The following is a 23,430-nucleotide window of genomic DNA, read 5'->3' on the forward strand; positions in this document are numbered from 1 at the left end:
TCACAGAGCCCCAGATTCTATGTTGTCCTGGAGAGCTTGCAGAGCACTGGGGAAAGGCAGGCAGAGAATTCCCTGCTAGCACCTTCTCTGTGCCTGTTCACATTGCTTCGCAGAATCGCTTTTGTGCAGAAAAGAGTAACACTTGTTCAGAACGAAAGAAAGCACAGAGCCCCAGATTCTATGTTGTCCTGGAGAGCTTGCAGAGCACTGGGGAAAGGCAGGCAGAGAATTCCTTGCTAGCACCTTCTCTGTGCCTGGGAAGCAGAAGTGTTCACATTGCTTCGCAGAATCGCTTTTGTGCAGAAAACAGTAACACTTGTTCAGAAGGAGAGAAAGCACAGAGCCCCAGATTCTATGTTGTCCTGGAGAGCTTGCAGAGCACTGGGGAAAGGCAGGCAGAGAATTCCTTGCTAGCACCTTCTCTGTGCCTGGGAAGCAGAAGTGTTCACATTGCTTCGCAAGAATCGCTTTTGTGCAGAAAACACTAACACTTGTTCAGAAGGAAAGAAAGCACAGAGCCCCAGATTCTATGTTGTCCTGGAGAGCTTGCAGAGCACTGGGGAAAGGCAGGCAGAGAATTCCCTGCTAGCACCTTCTCTGTGCCTGGGAAGCAGAAGTGTTCACATTGCTTCGCAGAATCGCTTTTGTGCAGAAAACACTAACACTTGTTCAGAAGGAAAGAAAGCACAGAGCCCCAGATTCTATGTTGTCCTGGAGAGCTTGCAGAGCACTGGGGAAAGGCAGGCAGAGAATTCCCTGCTAGCACCTTCTCTGTGCCTGGGAAGCAGAAGTGTTCACATTGCTTCGCAGAATCGCTTTTGTGCAGAAAACACTAACACTTGTTCAGAAGGAAAGAAAGCACAGAGAACCAGATTCTATGTTGTCCTGGAGAGCTTGCAGAGCACTGGGGAAAGGCAGGCAGAGAATTCCCTGCTAGCACCTTCTCTGTGCCTGGGAAGCAGAAGTGTTCACATTGCTTCGCAGAATCGCTTTTGTGCAGAAAACAGTAACACTTGTTCAGAACGAAAGAAAGCACAGAGCCCCAGATTCTATGTTGTCCTGGAGAGCTTGCAGAGCACTGGGGAAAGGCAGGCAGAGAATTCCCTGCTAGCACCTTCTCTGTGCCTGGGAAGCAGAAGTGTTCACATTGCTTCGCAAAAATCGCTTTTGTGCAGAAAACAGTAACACTTGTTCAGAACGAAAGAAAGCACAGAGAACCAGATTCTATGTTGTCCTGGAGAGCTTGCAGAGCACTGGGGAAAGGCAGGCAGAGAATTCCCTGCTAGCACCTTCTCTGTGCCTGTTCACATTGCTTCGCAGAATCGCTTTTGTGCAGAAAACAGTAACACTTGTTCAGAAGGAAAGAAAGCACAGAGCCCCAGATTCTATGTTGTCCTGCAGAGCTTGCAGAGCACTGGGGAAAGGCAGGCAGAGAATTCCTTGCTAGCACCTTCTCTGTGCCTGGGAAGCAGAAGTGTTCACATTGCTTCGCAAGAATCGCTTTTGGGCAGAAAACACTAACACTTGTTCAGAAGGAAAGAAAGCACAGAGCCCCAGATTCTATGTTGTCCTGGAGAGCTTGCAGAGCACTGGGGAAAGGCAGGCAGAGAATTCCTTGCTAGCACCTTCTCTGTGCCTGGGAAGCAGAAGTGTTCACATTGCTTCGCAGAATCGCTTTTGTGCAGAAAACAGTAACACTTGTTCAGTAGGAAAGAAAGCACAGAGCCCCAGATTCTATGTTGTCCTGGAGAGCTTGCAGAGCACTGGGGATAGGCAGGCAGAGAATTCCCTGCTAGCACCTTCTCTGTGCCTGGGAAGCAGAAGTGTTCACATTGCTTCGCAAAAATCGCTTTTGTGCAGAAAACAGTAACACTTGTTCAGAAGGAAAGAAAGCACAGAGCCCCAGATTCTATGTTGTCCTGGAGAGCTTGCAGAGCACTGGGGAAAGGCAGGCAGAGAATTCCCTGCTAGCACCTTCTCTGTGCCTGGGAAGCAGAAGTGTTCACATTGCTTCGCAAAAATCGCTTTTGTGCAGAAAACAGTAACACTTGTTCAGAAGGAAAGAAAGCACAGAGCCCCAGATTTTATGTTGTCCTGGAGAGCTTGCAGAGCACTGGGGAAAGGCAGGCAGAGAATTCCCTGCTAGCACCTTCTCTGTGCCTGTTCACATTGCTTCGCAGAATCGCTTTTGTGCAGAAAACAGTAACACTTGTTTAGAAGGAAAGAAATCACAGAGCCCCAGATTCTATGTTGTCCTGGAGAGCTTGCAGAGCACTGGGGAAAGGCAGGCAGAGAATTCCTTGCTAGCACCTTCTCTGTGCCTGGGAAGCAGAAGTGTTCACATTGCTTCGCAGAATCGCTTTTGTGCAGAAAACAGTAACACTTGTTCAGAAGGAAAGAAAGCACAGAGCCCCAGATTCTATGTTGTCCTGGAGAGCTTGCAGAGCACTGGGGAAAGGCAGGCAGAGAATTCCCTGCTAGCACCTTCTCTGTGCCTGGGAAGCAGAAGTGTTCACATTGCTTCGCAGAATCGCTTTTGTGCAGAAAACACTAACACTTGTTCAGAACGAAAGAAAGCACAGAGCCCCAGATTTTATGTTGTCCTGGAGAGCTTGCAGAGCACTGGGGATAGGCAGGCAGAGAATTCCCTGCTAGCACCTTCTCTGTGCCTGGGAAGCAGAAGTGTTCACATTGCTTCGCAAGAATCGCTTTTGTGCAGAAAACAGTAACACTTGTTCAGAAGGAAAGAAAGCACAGAGCCCCAGATTCTATGTTGTCCTGGAGAGCTTGCAGAGCACTGGGGAAAGGCAGGCAGAGAATTCCCTGCTAGCACCTTCTCTGTGCCTGTGAAGCAGAAGTGTTCATATTGCTTCGCAAAAATCGCTTTTGTGCAGAAAACAGTAACACTTGTTCAGAAGGAAAGAAATCACAGAGCCCCAGATTCTATGTTGTCCTGGAGAGCTTGCAGAGCACTGGGGAAAGGCAGGCAGAGAATTCCCTGCTAGCACCTTCTCTGTGCCTGTTCACATTGCTTCGCAGAATCGCTTTTGTGCAGAAAACAGTAACACTTGTTCAGAAGGAAAGAAAGCACAGAGCCCCAGATTCTATGTTGTCCTGGAGAGCTTGCAGAGCACTGGGGAAAGGCAGGCAGAGAATTCCTTGCTAGCACCTTCTCTGTGCCTGGGAAGCAGAAGTGTTCACATTGCTTCGCAGAATCGCTTTTGTGCAGAAAACAGTAACACTTGTTCAGAAGGAAAGAAAGCACAGAGCCCCAGATTCTATGTTGTCCTGGAGAGCTTGCAGAGCACTGGGGAAAGGCAGGCAGAGAATTCCTTGCTAGCACCTTCTCTGTGCCTGGGAAGCAGAAGTGTTCACATTGCTTCGCAAGAATCGCTTTTGTGCAGAAAACACTAACACTTGTTCAGAAGGAAAGAAAGCACAGAGCCCCAGATTCTATGTTGTCCTGGAGAGCTTGCAGAGCACTGGGGAAAGGCAGGCAGAGAATTCCCTGCTAGCACCTTCTCTGTGCCTGGGAAGCAGAAGTGTTCACATTGCTTCGCAGAATCGCTTTTGTGCAGAAAACACTAACACTTGTTCAGAAGGAAAGAAAGCACAGAGCCCCAGATTCTATGTTGTCCTGGAGAGCTTGCAGAGCACTGGGGAAAGGCAGGCAGAGAATTCCCTGCTAGCACCTTCTCTGTGCCTGTTCACATTGCTTCGCATAATCGCTTTTGTGCAGAAAACAGTAACACTTGTTCAGAAGGAAAGAAAGCACAGAGCCCCAGATTCTATGTTGTCCTGGAGAGCTTGCAGAGCACTGGGGAAAGGCAGGCAGAGAATTCCCTGCTAGCACCTTCTCTGTGCCTGGGAAGCAGAAGTGTTCACATTGCTTCGCAAGAATCGCTTTTGTGCAGAAAACAGTAACACTTGTTCAGAAGGAAAGAAAGCACAGAGCCCCAGATTCTATGTTGTCCTGGAGAGCTTGCAGAGCACTGGGGAAAGGCAGGCAGAGAATTCCCTGCTAGCACCTTCTCTGTACCTGGGAAGCAGAAGTGTTCACATTGCTTCGCAGAATCGCTTTTGTGCAGAAAACAGTAACACTTGTTCAGTAGGAAAGAAAGCACAGAGCCCCATATTCTATGTTGTCCTGGAGAGCTTGCAGAGCACTGGGGATAGGCAGGCAGAGAATTCCCTGCTAGCACCTTCTCTGTGCCTGGGAAGCAGAAGTGTTCACATTGCTTCGCAAGAATCGCTTTTGTGCAGAAAACAGTAACACTTGTTCAGAAGGAAAGAAAGCACAGAGACCCAGATTCTATGTTGTCCTGGAGAGCTTGCAGAGCACTGGGGAAAGGCAGGCAGAGAATTCCCTGCTAGCACCTTCTCTGTGCCTGGGAAGCAGAAGTGTTCACATTGCTTCGCAAAAATCGCTTTTGTGCAGAAAACAGTAACACTTGTTCAGAAGGAAAGAAATCACAGAGCCCCAGATTCTATGTTGTCCTGGAGAGCTTGCAGAGCACTGGGGAAAGGCAGGCAGAGAATTCCCTGCTAGCACCTTCTCTGTGCCTGGGAAGCAGAAGTGTTCACATTGCTTCGCAAAAATCGCTTTTGTGCAGAAAACACTAACACTTGTTCAGAAGGAAAGAAAGCACAGAGAACCAGATTCTATGTTGTCCTGGAGAGCTTGCAGAGCACTGGGGAAAGGCAGGCAGAGAATTCCTTGCTAGCACCTTCTCTGTGCCTGGGAAGCAGAAGTGTTCACATTGCTTCGCAAGAATCGCTTTTGTGCAGAAAACACTTACACTTATTAAGAAGGAAAGAAAGCACAGAGCCCCAGATTCTATGTTGTCCTGGAGAGCTTGCAGAGCACTGGGGAAAGGCAGGCAGAGAATTCCCTGCTAGCACCTTCTCTGTGCCTGGGAAGCAGAAGTGTTCACATTGCTTCGCAGAATCGCTTTTGTGCAGAAAACAGTAACACTTGTTCAGTAGGAAAGAAAGCACAGAGCCCCAGATTCTATGTTGTCCTGGAGAGCTTGCAGAGCACTGGGGAAAGGCAGGCAGAGAATTCCCTGCTAGCACCTTCTCTGTGCCTGTGAAGCAGAAGTGTTCACATTGCTTCGCAAGAATCGCTTTTGTGCAGAAAACAGTAACACTTGTTCAGAAGGAAAGAAATCACAGAGCCCCAGATTCTATGTTGTCCTGGAGAGTTTGCAGAGCACTGGGGAAAGGCAGGCAGAGAATTCCCTGCTAGCACCTTCTCTGTGCCTGTTCACATTGCTTCGCAGAATCGCTTTTGTGCAGAAAACAATAACACTTGTTCAGAAGGAAAGAAAGCACAGAGCCCCAGATTCTATGTTGTCCTGGAGAGCTTGCAGAGCACTGGGGAAAGGCAGGCAGAGAATTCCTTGCTAGCACCTTCTCTGTGCCTGGGAAGCAGAAGTGTTCACATTGCTTCGCAGAATCGCTTTTGTGCAGAAAACAGTAACACTTGTTCAGAAGGAAAGAAAGCACAGAGCCCCAGATTCTATGTTGTCCTGGAGAGCTTGCAGAGCACTGGGGAAAGGCAGGCAGAGAATTCCCTGCTAGCACCTTCTCTGTGCCTGGGAAGCAGAAGTGTTCACATTGCTTCGCAGAATCGCTTTTGTGCAGAAAACAGTAACACTTGTTCAGAAGGAAAGAAAGCACAGAGCCCCAGATTCTATGTTGTCCTGGAGAGCTTGCAGAGCACTGGGGAAAGGCAGGCAGAGAATTCCCTGCTAGCACCTTCTCTGTGCCTGGGAAGCAGAAGTGTTCACATTGCTTCGCAGAATCGCTTTTGTGCAGAAAACAGTAACACTTGTTCAGAAAGAAAGAAAGCACAGAGCCCCAGATTTTATGTTGTCCTGGAGAGCTTGCAGAGCACTGGGGAAAGGCAGGCAGAGAATTCCCTGCTAGCACCTTCTCTGTGCCTGGGAAGCAGAAGTGTTCACATTGCTTCGCAAAAATCGCTTTTGTGCAGAAAACAGTAACACTTGTTCAGAAGGAAAGAAAGCACAGAGCCCCAGATTCTATGTTGTCCTGGAGAGCTTGCAGAGCACTGGGGAAAGGCAGGCAGAGAATTCCCTGCTAGCACCTTCTCTGTGCCTGGGAAGCAGAAGTGTTCACATTGCTTCGCAGAATCGCTTTTGTGCAGAAAACACTAACACTTGTTCAGAAGGAAAGAAAGCACAGAGAACCAGATTCTATGTTGTCCTGGAGAGCTTGCAGAGCACTAGGGAAAGGCAGGCAGAGAATTCCCTGCTAGCACCTTCTCTGTGCCTGGGAAGCAGAAGTGTTCACATTGCTTCGCAAGAATCGCTTTTGTGCAGAAAACAGTAACACTTGTTCAGAAGTAAAGAAAGCACAGAGCCCCAGATTTTATGTTGTCCTGGAGAGCTTGCAGAGCACTGGGGAAAGGCAGGCAGAGAATTCCTTGCTAGCACCTTCTCTGTGCCTGGGAAGCAGAAGTGTTCACATTGCTTCGCAAGAATCGCTTTTGTGCAGAAAACAGTAACACTTGTTCAGAACGAAAGAAAGCACAGAGCCCCAGATTCTATGTTGTCCTGGAGAGCTTGCAGAGCACTGGGGAAAGGCAGGCAGAGAATTCCCTGCTAGCACCTTCTCTGTGCCTGGGAAGCAGAAGTGTTCACATTGCTTCGCAAAAATCGCTTTTGTGCAGAAAACAGTAACACTTGTTCAGAAGGAAAGAAAGCACAGAGCCCCAGATTCTATGTTGTCCTGGAGAGCTTGCAGAGCACTGGGGAAAGGCAGGCAGAGAATTCCCTGCTAGCACCTTCTCTGTGCCTGTTCACATTGCTTCGCAGAATCGCTTTTGTGCAGAAAACAGTAACACTTGTTCAGAAGGAAAGAAAGCACAGAGCCCCAGATTCTATGTTGTCCTGGAGAGCTTGCAGAGCACTGGGGACAGGCAGGCAGAGAATTCCCTGCTAGCACCTTCTCTGTGCCTGGGAAGCAGAAGTGTTCACATTGCTTCGCAAGAATCGCTTTTGTGCAGAAAACACTAACACTTGTTCAGAAGGAAAGAAAGCACAGAGCCCCAGATTCTATGTTGTCCTGGAGAGCTTGCAGAGCACTGGGGAAAGGCAGGCAGAGAATTCCCTGCTAGCACCTTCTCTGTGCCTGGGAAGCAGAAGTGTTCACATTGCTTCGCAGAATCGCTTTTGTGCAGAAAACAGTAACACTTGTTCAGTAGGAAAGAAAGCACAGAGCCCCAGATTCTATGTTGTCCTGGAGAGCTTGCAGAGCACTGGGGATAGGCAGGCAGAGAATTCCCTGCTAGCACCTTCTCTGTGCCTGGGAAGCAGAAGAGTTCACATTGCTTCGCAAGAATCGCTTTTGTGCAGAAAACAGTAACACTTGTTCAGAAGGAAAGAAAGCACAGAGCCCCAGATTCTATGTTGTCCTGGAGAGCTTGCAGAGCACTGGGGAAAGGCAGGCAGGAATTCCCTGCTAGCACCTTCTCTGTGCCTGTGAAGCAGAAGTGTTCACATTGCTTCGCAAGAATCGCTTTTGTGCAGAAAACACTAACACTTGTTCAGAAGGAAAGAAATCACAGAGCCCCAGATTCTATGTTGTCCTGGAGAGCTTGCAGAGCACTGGGGAAAGGCAGGCAGAGAATTCCCTGCTAGCACCTTCTCTGTGCCTGTTCACATTGCTTCGCAGAATCGCTTTTGTGCAGAAAACAGTAACACTTGTTCAGAAGGAAAGAAAGCACAGAGCCCCAGATTCTATGTTGTCCTGGAGAGCTTGCAGAGCACTGGGGAAAGGCAGGCAGAGAATTCCTTGCTAGCACCTTCTCTGTGCCTGGGAAGCAGAAGTGTTCACATTGCTTCGCAGAATCGCTTTTGTGCAGAAAACAGTAACACTTATTAAGAAGGAAAGAAAGCACAGAGCCCCAGATTCTATGTTGTCCTGGAGAGCTGGCAGAGCACTGGGGAAAGGCAGGCAGAGAATTCCCTGCTAGCACCTTCTCTGTGCCTGGGAAGCAGAAGTGTTCACATTGCTTCGCAAAAATCGCTTTTGTGCAGAAAACACTAACACTTGTTCAGAAGGAAAGAAAGCACAGAGAACCAGATTTTATGTTGTCCTGGAGAGCTTGCAGAGCACTGGGGAAAGGCAGGCAGAGAATTCCTTGCTAGCACCTTCTCTGTGCCTGGGAAGCAGAAGTGTTCACATTGCTTCGCAAGAATCGCTTTTGTGCAGAAAACACTTACACTTATTAAGAAGGAAAGAAAGCACAGAGCCCCAGATTCTATGTTGTCCTGGAGAGCTTGCAGAGCACTGGGGAAAGGCAGGCAGAGAATTCCCTGCTAGCACCTTCTCTGTGCCTGGGAAGCAGAAGTGTTCACATTGCTTCGCAGAATCGCTTTTGTGCAGAAAACAGTAACACTTGTTCAGTAGGAAAGAAAGCACAGAGCCCCAGATTCTATGTTGTCCTGGAGAGCTTGCAGAGCACTGGGGAAAGGCAGGCAGAGAATTCCCTGCTAGCACCTTCTCTGTGCCTGGGAAGCAGAAGTGTTCACATTGCTTCGCAAAAATCGCTTTTGTGCAGAAAACAGTAACACTTGTTCAGAAGGAAAGAAATCACAGAGCCCCAGATTCTATGTTGTCCTGGAGAGCTTGCAGAGCACTGGGGAAAGGCAGGCAGAGAATTCCCTGCTAGCACCTTCTCTGTGCCTGTGAAGCAGAAGTGTTCACATTGCTTCGCAGAATCGCTTTTGTGCAGAAAACACTAACACTTGTTCAGAACGAAAGAAAGCACAGAGCCCCAGATTTTATGTTGTCCTGGAGAGCTTGCAGAGCACTGGGGATAGGCAGGCAGAGAATTCCCTGCTAGCACCTTCTCTGTGCCTGGGAAGCAGAAGTGTTCACATTGCTTCGCAAGAATCGCTTTTGTGCAGAAAACAGTAACACTTGTTCAGAAGGAAAGAAAGCACAGAGCCCCAGATTCTATGTTGTCCTGGAGAGCTTGCAGAGCACTGGGGAAAGGCAGGCAGAGAATTCCCTGCTAGCACCTTCTCTGTGCCTGTGAAGCAGAAGTGTTCATATTGCTTCGCAAAAATCGCTTTTGTGCAGAAAACAGTAACACTTGTTCAGAAGGAAAGAAATCACAGAGCCCCAGATTCTATGTTGTCCTGGAGAGCTTGCAGAGCACTGGGGAAAGGCAGGCAGAGAATTCCCTGCTAGCACCTTCTCTGTGCCTGTTCACATTGCTTCGCAGAATCGCTTTTGTGCAGAAAACAGTAACACTTGTTCAGAAGGAAAGAAAGCACAGAGCCCCAGATTCTATGTTGTCCTGGAGAGCTTGCAGAGCACTGGGGAAAGGCAGGCAGAGAATTCCTTGCTAGCACCTTCTCTGTGCCTGGGAAGCAGAAGTGTTCACATTGCTTCGCAGAATCGCTTTTGTGCAGAAAACAGTAACACTTGTTCAGAAGGAAAGAAAGCACAGAGCCCCAGATTCTATGTTGTCCTGGAGAGCTTGCAGAGCACTGGGGAAAGGCAGGCAGAGAATTCCTTGCTAGCACCTTCTCTGTGCCTGGGAAGCAGAAGTGTTCACATTGCTTCGCAAGAATCGCTTTTGTGCAGAAAACACTAACACTTGTTCAGAAGGAAAGAAAGCACAGAGCCCCAGATTCTATGTTGTCCTGGAGAGCTTGCAGAGCACTGGGGAAAGGCAGGCAGAGAATTCCCTGCTAGCACCTTCTCTGTGCCTGGGAAGCAGAAGTGTTCACATTGCTTCGCAGAATCGCTTTTGTGCAGAAAACACTAACACTTGTTCAGAAGGAAAGAAAGCACAGAGCCCCAGATTCTATGTTGTCCTGGAGAGCTTGCAGAGCACTGGGGAAAGGCAGGCAGAGAATTCCCTGCTAGCACCTTCTCTGTGCCTGTTCACATTGCTTCGCATAATCGCTTTTGTGCAGAAAACAGTAACACTTGTTCAGAAGGAAAGAAAGCACAGAGCCCCAGATTCTATGTTGTCCTGGAGAGCTTGCAGAGCACTGGGGAAAGGCAGGCAGAGAATTCCCTGCTAGCACCTTCTCTGTGCCTGGGAAGCAGAAGTGTTCACATTGCTTCGCAAGAATCGCTTTTGTGCAGAAAACAGTAACACTTGTTCAGAAGGAAAGAAAGCACAGAGCCCCAGATTCTATGTTGTCCTGGAGAGCTTGCAGAGCACTGGGGAAAGGCAGGCAGAGAATTCCCTGCTAGCACCTTCTCTGTACCTGGGAAGCAGAAGTGTTCACATTGCTTCGCAGAATCGCTTTTGTGCAGAAAACAGTAACACTTGTTCAGTAGGAAAGAAAGCACAGAGCCCCAGATTCTATGTTGTCCTGGAGAGCTTGCAGAGCACTGGGGATAGGCAGGCAGAGAATTCCCTGCTAGCACCTTCTCTGTGCCTGGGAAGCAGAAGTGTTCACATTGCTTCGCAAGAATCGCTTTTGTGCAGAAAACAGTAACACTTGTTCAGAAGGAAAGAAAGCACAGAGACCCAGATTCTATGTTGTCCTGGAGAGCTTGCAGAGCACTGGGGAAAGGCAGGCAGAGAATTCCCTGCTAGCACCTTCTCTGTGCCTGGGAAGCAGAAGTGTTCACATTGCTTCGCAAAAATCGCTTTTGTGCAGAAAACAGTAACACTTGTTCAGAAGGAAAGAAATCACAGAGCCCCAGATTCTATGTTGTCCTGGAGAGCTTGCAGAGCACTGGGGAAAGGCAGGCAGAGAATTCCCTGCTAGCACCTTCTCTGTGCCTGGGAAGCAGAAGTGTTCACATTGCTTCGCAAAAATCGCTTTTGTGCAGAAAACACTAACACTTGTTCAGAAGGAAAGAAAGCACAGAGAACCAGATTCTATGTTGTCCTGGAGAGCTTGCAGAGCACTGGGGAAAGGCAGGCAGAGAATTCCTTGCTAGCACCTTCTCTGTGCCTGGGAAGCAGAAGTGTTCACATTGCTTCGCAAGAATCGCTTTTGTGCAGAAAACACTTACACTTATTAAGAAGGAAAGAAAGCACAGAGCCCCAGATTCTATGTTGTCCTGGAGAGCTTGCAGAGCACTGGGGAAAGGCAGGCAGAGAATTCCCTGCTAGCACCTTCTCTGTGCCTGGGAAGCAGAAGTGTTCACATTGCTTCGCAGAATCGCTTTTGTGCAGAAAACAGTAACACTTGTTCAGTAGGAAAGAAAGCACAGAGCCCCAGATTCTATGTTGTCCTGGAGAGCTTGCAGAGCACTGGGGAAAGGCAGGCAGAGAATTCCCTGCTAGCACCTTCTCTGTGCCTGTGAAGCAGAAGTGTTCACATTGCTTCGCAAGAATCGCTTTTGTGCAGAAAACAGTAACACTTGTTCAGAAGGAAAGAAATCACAGAGCCCCAGATTCTATGTTGTCCTGGAGAGTTTGCAGAGCACTGGGGAAAGGCAGGCAGAGAATTCCCTGCTAGCACCTTCTCTGTGCCTGTTCACATTGCTTCGCAGAATCGCTTTTGTGCAGAAAACAATAACACTTGTTCAGAAGGAAAGAAAGCACAGAGCCCCAGATTCTATGTTGTCCTGGAGAGCTTGCAGAGCACTGGGGAAAGGCAGGCAGAGAATTCCTTGCTAGCACCTTCTCTGTGCCTGGGAAGCAGAAGTGTTCACATTGCTTCGCAGAATCGCTTTTGTGCAGAAAACAGTAACACTTGTTCAGAAGGAAAGAAAGCACAGAGCCCCAGATTCTATGTTGTCCTGGAGAGCTTGCAGAGCACTGGGGAAAGGCAGGCAGAGAATTCCCTGCTAGCACCTTCTCTGTGCCTGGGAAGCAGAAGTGTTCACATTGCTTCGCAGAATCGCTTTTGTGCAGAAAACAGTAACACTTGTTCAGAAGGAAAGAAAGCACAGAGCCCCAGATTCTATGTTGTCCTGGAGAGCTTGCAGAGCACTGGGGAAAGGCAGGCAGAGAATTCCCTGCTAGCACCTTCTCTGTGCCTGGGAAGCAGAAGTGTTCACATTGCTTCGCAGAATCGCTTTTGTGCAGAAAACAGTAACACTTGTTCAGAAAGAAAGAAAGCACAGAGCCCCAGATTTTATGTTGTCCTGGAGAGCTTGCAGAGCACTGGGGAAAGGCAGGCAGAGAATTCCCTGCTAGCACCTTCTCTGTGCCTGGGAAGCAGAAGTGTTCACATTGCTTCGCAAAAATCGCTTTTGTGCAGAAAACAGTAACACTTGTTCAGAAGGAAAGAAAGCACAGAGCCCCAGATTCTATGTTGTCCTGGAGAGCTTGCAGAGCACTGGGGAAAGGCAGGCAGAGAATTCCCTGCTAGCACCTTCTCTGTGCCTGGGAAGCAGAAGTGTTCACATTGCTTCGCAGAATCGCTTTTGTGCAGAAAACACTAACACTTGTTCAGAAGGAAAGAAAGCACAGAGAACCAGATTCTATGTTGTCCTGGAGAGCTTGCAGAGCACTAGGGAAAGGCAGGCAGAGAATTCCCTGCTAGCACCTTCTCTGTGCCTGGGAAGCAGAAGTGTTCACATTGCTTCGCAAGAATCGCTTTTGTGCAGAAAACAGTAACACTTGTTCAGAAGTAAAGAAAGCACAGAGCCCCAGATTTTATGTTGTCCTGGAGAGCTTGCAGAGCACTGGGGAAAGGCAGGCAGAGAATTCCTTGCTAGCACCTTCTCTGTGCCTGGGAAGCAGAAGTGTTCACATTGCTTCGCAAGAATCGCTTTTGTGCAGAAAACAGTAACACTTGTTCAGAACGAAAGAAAGCACAGAGCCCCAGATTCTATGTTGTCCTGGAGAGCTTGCAGAGCACTGGGGAAAGGCAGGCAGAGAATTCCCTGCTAGCACCTTCTCTGTGCCTGGGAAGCAGAAGTGTTCACATTGCTTCGCAAAAATCGCTTTTGTGCAGAAAACAGTAACACTTGTTCAGAAGGAAAGAAAGCACAGAGCCCCAGATTCTATGTTGTCCTGGAGAGCTTGCAGAGCACTGGGGAAAGGCAGGCAGAGAATTCCCTGCTAGCACCTTCTCTGTGCCTGTTCACATTGCTTCGCAGAATCGCTTTTGTGCAGAAAACAGTAACACTTGTTCAGAAGGAAAGAAAGCACAGAGCCCCAGATTCTATGTTGTCCTGGAGAGCTTGCAGAGCACTGGGGACAGGCAGGCAGAGAATTCCCTGCTAGCACCTTCTCTGTGCCTGGGAAGCAGAAGTGTTCACATTGCTTCGCAAGAATCGCTTTTGTGCAGAAAACACTAACACTTGTTCAGAAGGAAAGAAAGCACAGAGCCCCAGATTCTATGTTGTCCTGGAGAGCTTGCAGAGCACTGGGGAAAGGCAGGCAGAGAATTCCCTGCTAGCACCTTCTCTGTGCCTGGGAAGCAGAAGTGTTCACATTGCTTCGCAGAATCGCTTTTGTGCAGAAAACAGTAACACTTGTTCAGTAGGAAAGAAAGCACAGAGCCCCAGATTCTATGTTGTCCTGGAGAGCTTGCAGAGCACTGGGGATAGGCAGGCAGAGAATTCCCTGCTAGCACCTTATCTGTGCCTGGGAAGCAGAAGAGTTCACATTGCTTCGCAAGAATCGCTTTTGTGCAGAAAACAGTAACACTTGTTCAGAAGGAAAGAAAGCACAGAGCCCCAGATTCTATGTTGTCCTGGAGAGCTTGCAGAGCACTGGGGAAAGGCAGGCAGGAATTCCCTGCTAGCACCTTCTCTGTGCCTGTGAAGCAGAAGTGTTCACATTGCTTCGCAAGAATCGCTTTTGTGCAGAAAACACTAACACTTGTTCAGAAGGAAAGAAATCACAGAGCCCCAGATTCTATGTTGTCCTGGAGAGCTTGCAGAGCACTGGGGAAAGGCAGGCAGAGAATTCCCTGCTAGCACCTTCTCTGTGCCTGTTCACATTGCTTCGCAGAATCGCTTTTGTGCAGAAAACAGTAACACTTGTTCAGAAGGAAAGAAAGCACAGAGCCCCAGATTCTATGTTGTCCTGGAGAGCTTGCAGAGCACTGGGGAAAGGCAGGCAGAGAATTCCTTGCTAGCACCTTCTCTGTGCCTGGGAAGCAGAAGTGTTCACATTGCTTCGCAGAATCGCTTTTGTGCAGAAAACAGTAACACTTATTAAGAAGGAAAGAAAGCACAGAGCCCCAGATTCTATGTTGTCCTGGAGAGCTGGCAGAGCACTGGGGAAAGGCAGGCAGAGAATTCCCTGCTAGCACCTTCTCTGTGCCTGGGAAGCAGAAGTGTTCACATTGCTTCGCAAAAATCGCTTTTGTGCAGAAAACACTAACACTTGTTCAGAAGGAAAGAAAGCACAGAGAACCAGATTTTATGTTGTCCTGGAGAGCTTGCAGAGCACTGGGGAAAGGCAGGCAGAGAATTCCTTGCTAGCACCTTCTCTGTGCCTGGGAAGCAGAAGTGTTCACATTGCTTCGCAAGAATCGCTTTTGTGCAGAAAACACTTACACTTATTAAGAAGGAAAGAAAGCACAGAGCCCCAGATTCTATGTTGTCCTGGAGAGCTTGCAGAGCACTGGGGAAAGGCAGGCAGAGAATTCCCTGCTAGCACCTTCTCTGTGCCTGGGAAGCAGAAGTGTTCACATTGCTTCGCAGAATCGCTTTTGTGCAGAAAACAGTAACACTTGTTCAGAACGAAAGAAAGCACAGAGCCCCAGATTCTATGTTGTCCTGGAGAGCTTGCAGAGCACTGGGGAAAGGCAGGCAGAGAATTCCCTGCTAGCACCTTCTCTGTGCCTGTGAACCAGAAGTGTTCACATTGCTTCGCAAAAATCGCTTTTGTGCAGAAAACAGTAACACTTGTTCAGAAGGAAAGAAATCACAGAGCCCCAGATTCTATGTTGTCCTGGAGAGCTTGCAGAGCACTGGGGAAAGGCAGGCAGAGAATTCCCTGCTAGCACCTTCTCTGTGCCTGTTCACATTGCTTCGCAGAATCGCTTTTGTGCAGAAAACAATAACACTTGTTCAGAAGGAAAGAAAGCACAGAGCCCCAGATTCTATGTTGTCCTGGAGAGCTTGCAGAGCACTGGGGAAAGGCAGGCAGAGAATTCCTTGCTAGCACCTTCTCTGTGCCTGGGAAGCAGAAGTGTTCACATTGCTTCGCAGAATCGCTTTTGTGCAGAAAACAGTAACACTTGTTCAGAAGGAAAGAAAGCACAGAGCCCCAGATTCTATGTTGTCCTGGAGAGCTTGCAGAGCACTGGGGAAAGGCAGGCAGAGAATTCCCTGCTAGCACCTTCTCTGTGCCTGGGAAGCAGAAGTGTTCACATTGCTTCGCAGAATCGCTTTTGTGCAGAAAACAGTAACACTTGTTCAGAAGGAAAGAAAGCACAGAGCCCCAGATTCTATGTTGTCCTGGAGAGCTTGCAGAGCACTGGGGAAAGGCAGGCAGAGAATTCCCTGCTAGCACCTTCTCTGTGCCTGGGAAGCAGAAGTGTTCACATTGCTTCGCAGAATCGCTTTTGTGCAGAAAACAGTAACACTTGTTCAGAAGGAAAGAAAGCACAGAGCCCCAGATTCTATGTTGTCCTGGAGAGCTTGCAGAGCACTGGGGAAAGGCAGGCAGAGAATTCCCTGCTAGCACCTTCTCTGTGCCTGGGAAGCAGAAGTGTTCACATTGCTTCGCAAAAATCGCTTTTGTGCAGAAAACAGTAACACTTGTTCAGAAGGAAAGAAAGCACAGAGCCCCAGATTCTATGTTGTCCTGGAGAGCTTGCAGAGCACTGGGGAAAGGCAGGCAGAGAATTCCCTGCTAGCACCTTCTCTGTGCCTGGGAAGCAGAAGTGTTCACATTGCTTCGCAGAATCGCTTTTGTGCAGAAAACACTAACACTTATTCAGAAGGAAAGAAAGCACAGAGAACCAGATTCTATGTTGTCCTGGAGAGCTTGCAGAGCACTAGGGAAAGGCAGGCAGAGAATTCCCTGCTAGCACCTTCTCTGTGCCTGGGAAGCAGAAGTGTTCACATTGCTTCGCAAGAATCGCTTTTGGGCAGAAAACACTAACACTTGTTCAGAAGTAAAGAAAGCACAGAGCCCCAGATTTTATGTTGTCCTGGAGAGCTTGCAGAGCACTGGGGAAAGGCAGGCAGAGAATTCCTTGCTAGCACCTTCTCTGTGCCTGGGAAGCAGAAGTGTTCACATTGCTTCGCAAGAATCGCTTTTGTGCAGAAAACAGTAACACTTGTTCAGAAGGAAAGAAAGCACAGAGCCCCAGATTCTATGTTGTCCTGGAGAGCTTGCAGAGCACTGGGGAAAGGCAGGCAGAGAATTCCCTGCTAGCACCTTCTCTGTGCCTGGGAAGCAGAAGTGTTCACATTGCTTCGCAAAAATCGCTTTTGTGCAGAAAACAGTAACACTTGTTCAGAAGGAAAGAAAGCACAGAGCCCCAGATTCTATGTTGTCCTGGAGAGCTTGCAGAGCACTGGGGAAAGGCAGGCAGAGAATTCCCTGCTAGCACCTTCTCTGTGCCTGTTCACATTGCTTCGCAGAATCGCTTTTGTGCAGAAAACAGTAACACTTGTTCAGAAGGAAAGAAAGCACAGAGCCCCAGATTCTATGTTGTCCTGGAGAGCTTGCAGAGCACTGGGGACAGGCAGGCAGAGAATTCCCTGCTAGCACCTTCTCTGTGACCGGGAAGCAGAAGTGTTCACATTGCTTCGCAAGAATCGCTTTTGTGCAGAAAACACTAACACTTGTTCAGAAGGAAAGAAAGCACAGAGCCCCAGATTTTACGTTGTCCTGGAGAGCTTGCAGAGCACTGGGGAAAGGCAGGCAGAGAATTCCCTGCTAGCACCTTCTCTGTGCCTGGGAAGCAGAAGTGTTCACATTGCTTCGCAAGAATCGCTTTTGTGCAGAAAACACTAACACTTGTTCAGAAGGAAAGAAAGCACAGAGCCCCAGATTCTATGTTGTCCTGGAGAGCTTGCAGAGCACTGGGGAAAGGCAGGCAGAGAATTCCCTGCTAGCACCTTCTCTGTGCCTGGGAAGCAGAAGTGTTCACATTGCTTCGCAGAATCGCTTTTGTGCAGAAAACAGTAACACTTGTTCAGTAGGAAAGAAAGCACAGAGCCCCAGATTCTATGTTGTCCTGGAGAGCTTGCAGAGCACTGGGGATAGGCAGGCAGAGAATTCCCTGCTAGCACCTTCTCTGTGCCTGGGAAGCAGAAGAGTTCACATTGCTTCGCAAGAATCGCTTTTGTGCAGAAAACAGTAACACTTGTTCAGAAGGAAAGAAAGCACAGAGCCCCAGATTCTATGTTGTCCTGGAGAGCTTGCAGAGCACTGGGGAAAGGCAGGCAGAGAATTCCCTGCTAGCACCTTCTCTGTGCCTGGGAAGCAGAAGTGTTCACATTGCTTCGCAAGAATCGCTTTTGTGCAGAAAACAGTAACACTTGTTCAGAACGAAAGAAAGCACAGAGCCCCAGATTCTATGTTGTCCTGGAGAGCTTGCAGAGCACTGGGGAAAGGCAGGCAGAGAATTCCCTGCTAGCACCTTCTCTGTGCCTGTTCACATTGCTTCGCAGAATCGCTTTTGTGCAGAAAACAGTAACACTTGTTCAGAAGGAAAGAAAGCACAGAGCCCCAGATTCTATGTTGTCCTGGAGAGCTTGCAGAGCACTGGGGAAAGGCAGGCAGAGAATTCCTTGCTAGCACCTTCTCTGTGCCTGGGAAGCAGAAGTGTTCACATTGCTTCGCAGAATCGCTTTTGTGCAGAAAACAGTAACACTTATTAAGAAGGAAAGAAAGCACAGAGACCCAGATTCTATGTTGTCCTGGAGAGCTGGCAGAGCACTGGGGAAAGGCAGGCAGAGAATTCCCTGCTAGCACCTTCTCTGTGCCTGGGAATCAGAAGTGTTCACATTGCTTCGCAGAATCGCTTTTGTGCAGAAAACACTAACACTTGTTAAGAAGGAAAGAAAGCACAGAGCCCCAGATTTTATGTTGTCCTGGAGAGCTTGCAGAGCACTGGGGAAAGGCAGGCAGAGAATTCTCTGATAGCACCTTCTCTGTGCCTGGGAAGCAGAAGTGTTCACATTGCTTCGCAAAAATCGCTTTTGTGCAGAAAACACTAACACTTGTTCAGAAGGAAAGAAAGCACAGAGCCCCAGATTCTATGTTGTCCTGGAGAGCTTGCAGAGCACTGGGGAAAGGCAGGCAGAGAATTCCCTGCTAGCACCTTCTCTGTGCCTGGGAAGCAGAAGTGTTCACATTGCTTCGCAGAATCGCTTTTGTGCAGAAAACACTAACACTTGTTCAGAAGGAAAGAAAGCACAGAGCCCCAGATTCTATGTTGTCCTGGAGAGCTTGCAGAGCACTGGGGAAAGGCAGGCAGAGAATTCCCTGCTAGCACCTTCTCTGTGCCTGGGAAGCAGAAGTGTTCACATTGCTTCGCAGAATCGCTTTTGTGCAGAAAACAGTAACACTTGTTCAGAAGGAAAGAAAGCACAGAGCCCCAGATTCTATGTTGTCCTGGAGAGCTTGCAGAACACTGGGGAAAGGCAGGCAGAGAATTCCCTGCTAGCACCTTCTCTGTGCCTGTGAAGCAGAAGTGTTCACATTGCTTCGCAAAAATCGCTTTTGTGCAGAAAACAGTAACACTTGTTCAGAAGGAAAGAATGCACAGAGCCCCAGATTCTATGTTGTCCTGGAGAGCTTGCAGAGCACTGGGGAAAGGCAGGCAGAGAATTCCCTGCTAGCACCTTCTCTGTGCCTGTTCACATTGCTTCGCAGAATCGCTTTTGTGCAGAAAACAGTAACACTTGTTCAGAACGAAAGAAAGCACAGAGCCCCAGATTCTATGTTGTCCTGCAGAGCTTGCAGAGCACTGGGGAAAGGCAGGCAGAGAATTCCTTGCTAGCACCTTCTCTGTGCCTGGGAAGCAGAAGTGTTCACATTGCTTCGCAAGAATCGCTTTTGGGCAGAAAACACTAACACTTGTTCAGAAGGAAAGAAATCACAGAGCCCCAGATTTTATGTTGTCCTGGAGAGCTTGCAGAGCACTGGGGAAAGGCAGGCAGAGAATTCCCTGCTAGCACCTTCTCTGTGCCTGTTCACATTGCTTCGCAGAATCGCTTTTGTGCAGAAAACAGTAACACTTGTTTAGAAGGAAAGAAAGCACAGAGCCCCAGATTCTATGTTGTCCTGGAGAGCTTGCAGAGCACTGGGGAAAGGCAGGCAGAGAATTCCTTGCTAGCACCTTCTCTGTGCCTGGGAAGCAGAAGTGTTCACATTGCTTCGCAGAATCGCTTTTGTGCAGAAAACAGTAACACTTGTTCAGAACGAAAGAAAGCACAGAGCCCCAGATTCTATGTTGTCCTGCAGAGCTTGCAGAGCACTGGGGAAAGGCAGGCAGAGAATTCCTTGCTAGCACCTTCTCTGTGCCTGGGAAGCAGAAGTGTTCACATTGCTTCGCAAGAATCGCTTTTGTGCAGAAAACACTAACACTTGTTCAGAAGGAAAGAAAGCACAGAGCCCCAGATTCTATGTTGTCCTGGAGAGCTTGCAGAGCACTGGGGAAAGGCAGCCAGAGAATTCCCTGCTAGCACCTTCTCTGTGCCTGGGAAGCAGAAGTGTTCACATTGCTTCGCAGAATCGCTTTTGTGCAGAAAACAGTAACACTTGTTCAGTAGGAAAGAAAGCACAGAGCCCCAGATTCTATGTTGTCCTGGAGAGCTTGCAGAGCACTGGGGAAAGGCAGGCAGAGAATTCCCTGCTAGCACCTTCTCTGTGCCTGTTCACAGTTCTTCGCAGAATCGCTTTTGTGCAGAAAACAGTAACACTTGTTCAGAAGGAAAGAAAGCACAGAGCCCCAGATTCTATGTTGTCCTGGAGAGCTTGCAGAGCACTGGGGAAAGGCAGGCAGAGAATTCCCTGCTAGCACCTTCTCTGTGCCTGGGAAGCAGAAGTGTTCACATTGCTTCGCAAGAATCGCTTTTGTGCAGACAACAGTAACACTTGTTCAGAAGGAAAGAAAGCACAGAGCCCCAGATTCTATGTTGTCCTGGAGAGCTTGCAGAGCACTGGGGAAAGGCAGGCAGAGAATTCCCTGCTAGCACCTTCTCTGTGCCTGGGAAGCAGAAGTGTTCACATTGCTTCGCAAAAATCGCTTTTGTGCAGAAAACAGTAACACTTGTTCAGAAGGAAAGAAATCACAGAGCCCCAGATTTTATGTTGTCCTGGAGAGCTTGCAGAGCACTGGGGAAAGGCAGGCAGAGAATTCCCTGCTAGCACCTTCTCTGTGCCTGTTCACATTGCTTCGCAGAATCGCTTTTGTGCAGAAAACAGTAACACTTGTTCAGAAGGAAAGAAAGCACAGAGCCCCAGATTCTATGTTGTCCTGGAGAGCTTGCAGAGCACTGGGGAAAGGCAGGCAGAGAATTCCTTGCTAGCACCTTCTCTGTGCCTGGGAAGCAGAAGTGTTCACATTGCTTCGCAGAATCGCTTTTGTGCAGAAAACAGTAACACTTGTTCAGAACGAAAGAAAGCACAGAGCCCCAGATTCTATGTTGTCCTGCAGAGCTTGCAGAGCACTGGGGAAAGGCAGGCAGAGAATTCCTTGCTAGCACCTTCTCTGTGCCTGGGAAGCAGAAGTGTTCACATTGCTTCGCAAGAATCGCTTTTGTGCAGAAAACACTAACACTTGTTCAGAAGGAAAGAAAGCACAGAGCCCCAGATTCTATGTTGTCCTGGAGAGCTTGCAGAGCACTGGGGAAAGGCAGCCAGAGAATTCCTTGCTAGCACCTTCTCTGTGCCTGGGAAGCAGAAGTGTTCACATTGCTTCGCAGAATCGCTTTTGTGCAGAAAACACTAACACTTGTTCAGTAGGAAAGAAAGCACAGAGCCCCAGATTCTATGTTGTCCTGGAGAGCTTGCAGAGCACTGGGGAAAGGCAGGCAGAGAATTCCCTGCTAGCACCTTCTCTGTGCCTGGGAAGCAGAAGTGTTCACATTGCTTCGCAAAAATCGCTTTTGTGCAGAAAACAGTAACACTTGTTCAGAAGGAAAGAAAGCACAGAGCCCCAGATTCTATGTTGTCCTGGAGAGCTTGCAGAGCACTGGGGAAAGGCAGGCAGAGAATTCCCTGCTAGCACCTTCTCTGTGCCTGGGAAGCAGAAGTGTTCACATTGCTTCGCAGAATCGCTTTTGTGCAGAAAACACTAACACTTATTCAGAAGGAAAGAAAGCACAGAGAACCAGATTCTATGTTGTCCTGGAGAGCTTGCAGAGCACTAGGGAAAGGCAGGCAGAGAATTCCCTGCTAGCACCTTCTCTGTGCCTGGGAAGCAGAAGTGTTCACATTGCTTCGCAAGAATCGCTTTTGGGCAGAAAACACTAACACTTGTTCAGAAGTAAAGAAAGCACAGAGCCCCAGATTTTATGTTGTCCTGGAGAGCTTGCAGAGCACTGGGGAAAGGCAGGCAGAGAATTCCTTGCTAGCACCTTCTCTGTGCCTGGGAAGCAGAAGTGTTCACATTGCTTCGCAAGAATCGCTTTTGTGCAGAAAACAGTAACACTTGTTCAGAAGGAAAGAAAGCACAGAGCCCCAGATTCTATGTTGTCCTGGAGAGCTTGCAGAGCACTGGGGAAAGGCAGGCAGAGAATTCCCTGCTAGCACCTTCTCTGTGCCTGGGAAGCAGAAGTGTTCACATTGCTTCGCAAAAATCGCTTTTGTGCAGAAAACAGTAACACTTGTTCAGAAGGAAAGAAAGCACAGAGCCCCAGATTCTATGTTGTCCTGGAGAGCTTGCAGAGCACTGGGGAAAGGCAGGCAGAGAATTCCCTGCTAGCACCTTCTCTGTGCCTGTTCACATTGCTTCGCAGAATCGCTTTTGTGCAGAAAACAGTAACACTTGTTCAGAAGGAAAGAAAGCACAGAGCCCCAGATTCTATGTTGTCCTGGAGAGCTTGCAGAGCACTGGGGACAGGCAGGCAGAGAATTCCCTGCTAGCACCTTCTCTGTGACCGGGAAGCAGAAGTGTTCACATTGCTTCGCAAGAATCGCTTTTGTGCAGAAAACACTAACACTTGTTCAGAAGGAAAGAAAGCACAGAGCCCCAGATTTTACGTTGTCCTGGAGAGCTTGCAGAGCACTGGGGAAAGGCAGGCAGAGAATTCCCTGCTAGCACCTTCTCTGTGCCTGGGAAGCAGAAGTGTTCACATTGCATCGCAAGAATCGCTTTTGTGCAGAAAACACTAACACTTGTTCAGAAGGAAAGAAAGCACAGAGCCCCAGATTCTATGTTGTCCTGGAGAGCTTGCAGAGCACTGGGGAAAGGCAGGCAGAGAATTCCCTGCTAGCACCTTCTCTGTGCCTGGGAAGCAGAAGTGTTCACATTGCTTCGCAGAATCGCTTTTGTGCAGAAAACAGTAACACTTGTTCAGTAGGAAAGAAAGCACAGAGCCCCAGATTCTATGTTGTCCTGGAGAGCTTGCAGAGCACTGGGGATAGGCAGGCAGAGAATTCCCTGCTAGCACCTTCTCTGTGCCTGGGAAGCAGAAGAGTTCACATTGCTTCGCAAAAATCGCTTTTGTGCAGAAAACAGTAACACTTGTTCAGAAGGAAAGAAAGCACAGAGCCCCAGATTCTATGTTGTCCTGGAGAGCTTGCAGAGCACTGGGGAAAGGCAGGCAGAGAATTCCCTGCTAGCACCTTCTCTGTGCCTGGGAAGCAGAAGTGTTCACATTGCTTCGCAAGAATCGCTTTTGTGCAGAAAACAGTAACACTTGTTCAGAACGAAAGAAAGCACAGAGCCCCAGATTCTATGTTGTCCTGGAGAGCTTGCAGAGCACTGGGGAAAGGCAGGCAGAGAATTCCCTGCTAGCACCTTCTCTGTGCCTGTTCACATTGCTTCGCAGAATCGCTTTTGTGCAGAAAACAGTAACACTTGTTCAGAAGGAAAGAAAGCACAGAGCCCCAGATTCTATGTTGTCCTGGAGAGCTTGCAGAGCACTGGGGAAAGGCAGGCAGAGAATTCCTTGCTAGCACCTTCTCTGTGCCTGGGAAGCAGAAGTGTTCACATTGCTTCGCAGAATCGCTTTTGTGCAGAAAACAGTAACACTTATTAAGAAGGAAAGAAAGCACAGAGACCCAGATTCTATGTTGTCCTGGAGAGCTGGCAGAGCACTGGGGAAAGGCAGGCAGAGAATTCCCTGCTAGCACCTTCTCTGTGCCTGGGAATCAGAAGTGTTCACATTGCTTCGCAGAATCGCTTTTGTGCAGAAAACACTAACACTTGTTAAGAAGGAAAGAAAGCACAGAGCCCCAGATTTTATGTTGTCCTGGAGAGCTTGCAGAGCACTGGGGAAAGGCAGGCAGAGAATTCTCTGATAGCACCTTCTCTGTGCCTGGGAAGCAGAAGTGTTCACATTGCTTCGCAAAAATCGCTTTTGTGCAGAAAACACTAACACTTGTTC

Source organism: Strix aluco, unplaced genomic scaffold, assembly GCF_031877795.1.
Source record: "Strix aluco isolate bStrAlu1 unplaced genomic scaffold, bStrAlu1.hap1 HAP1_SCAFFOLD_37, whole genome shotgun sequence".
Taxonomy (NCBI): domain Eukaryota; kingdom Metazoa; phylum Chordata; class Aves; order Strigiformes; family Strigidae; genus Strix; species Strix aluco.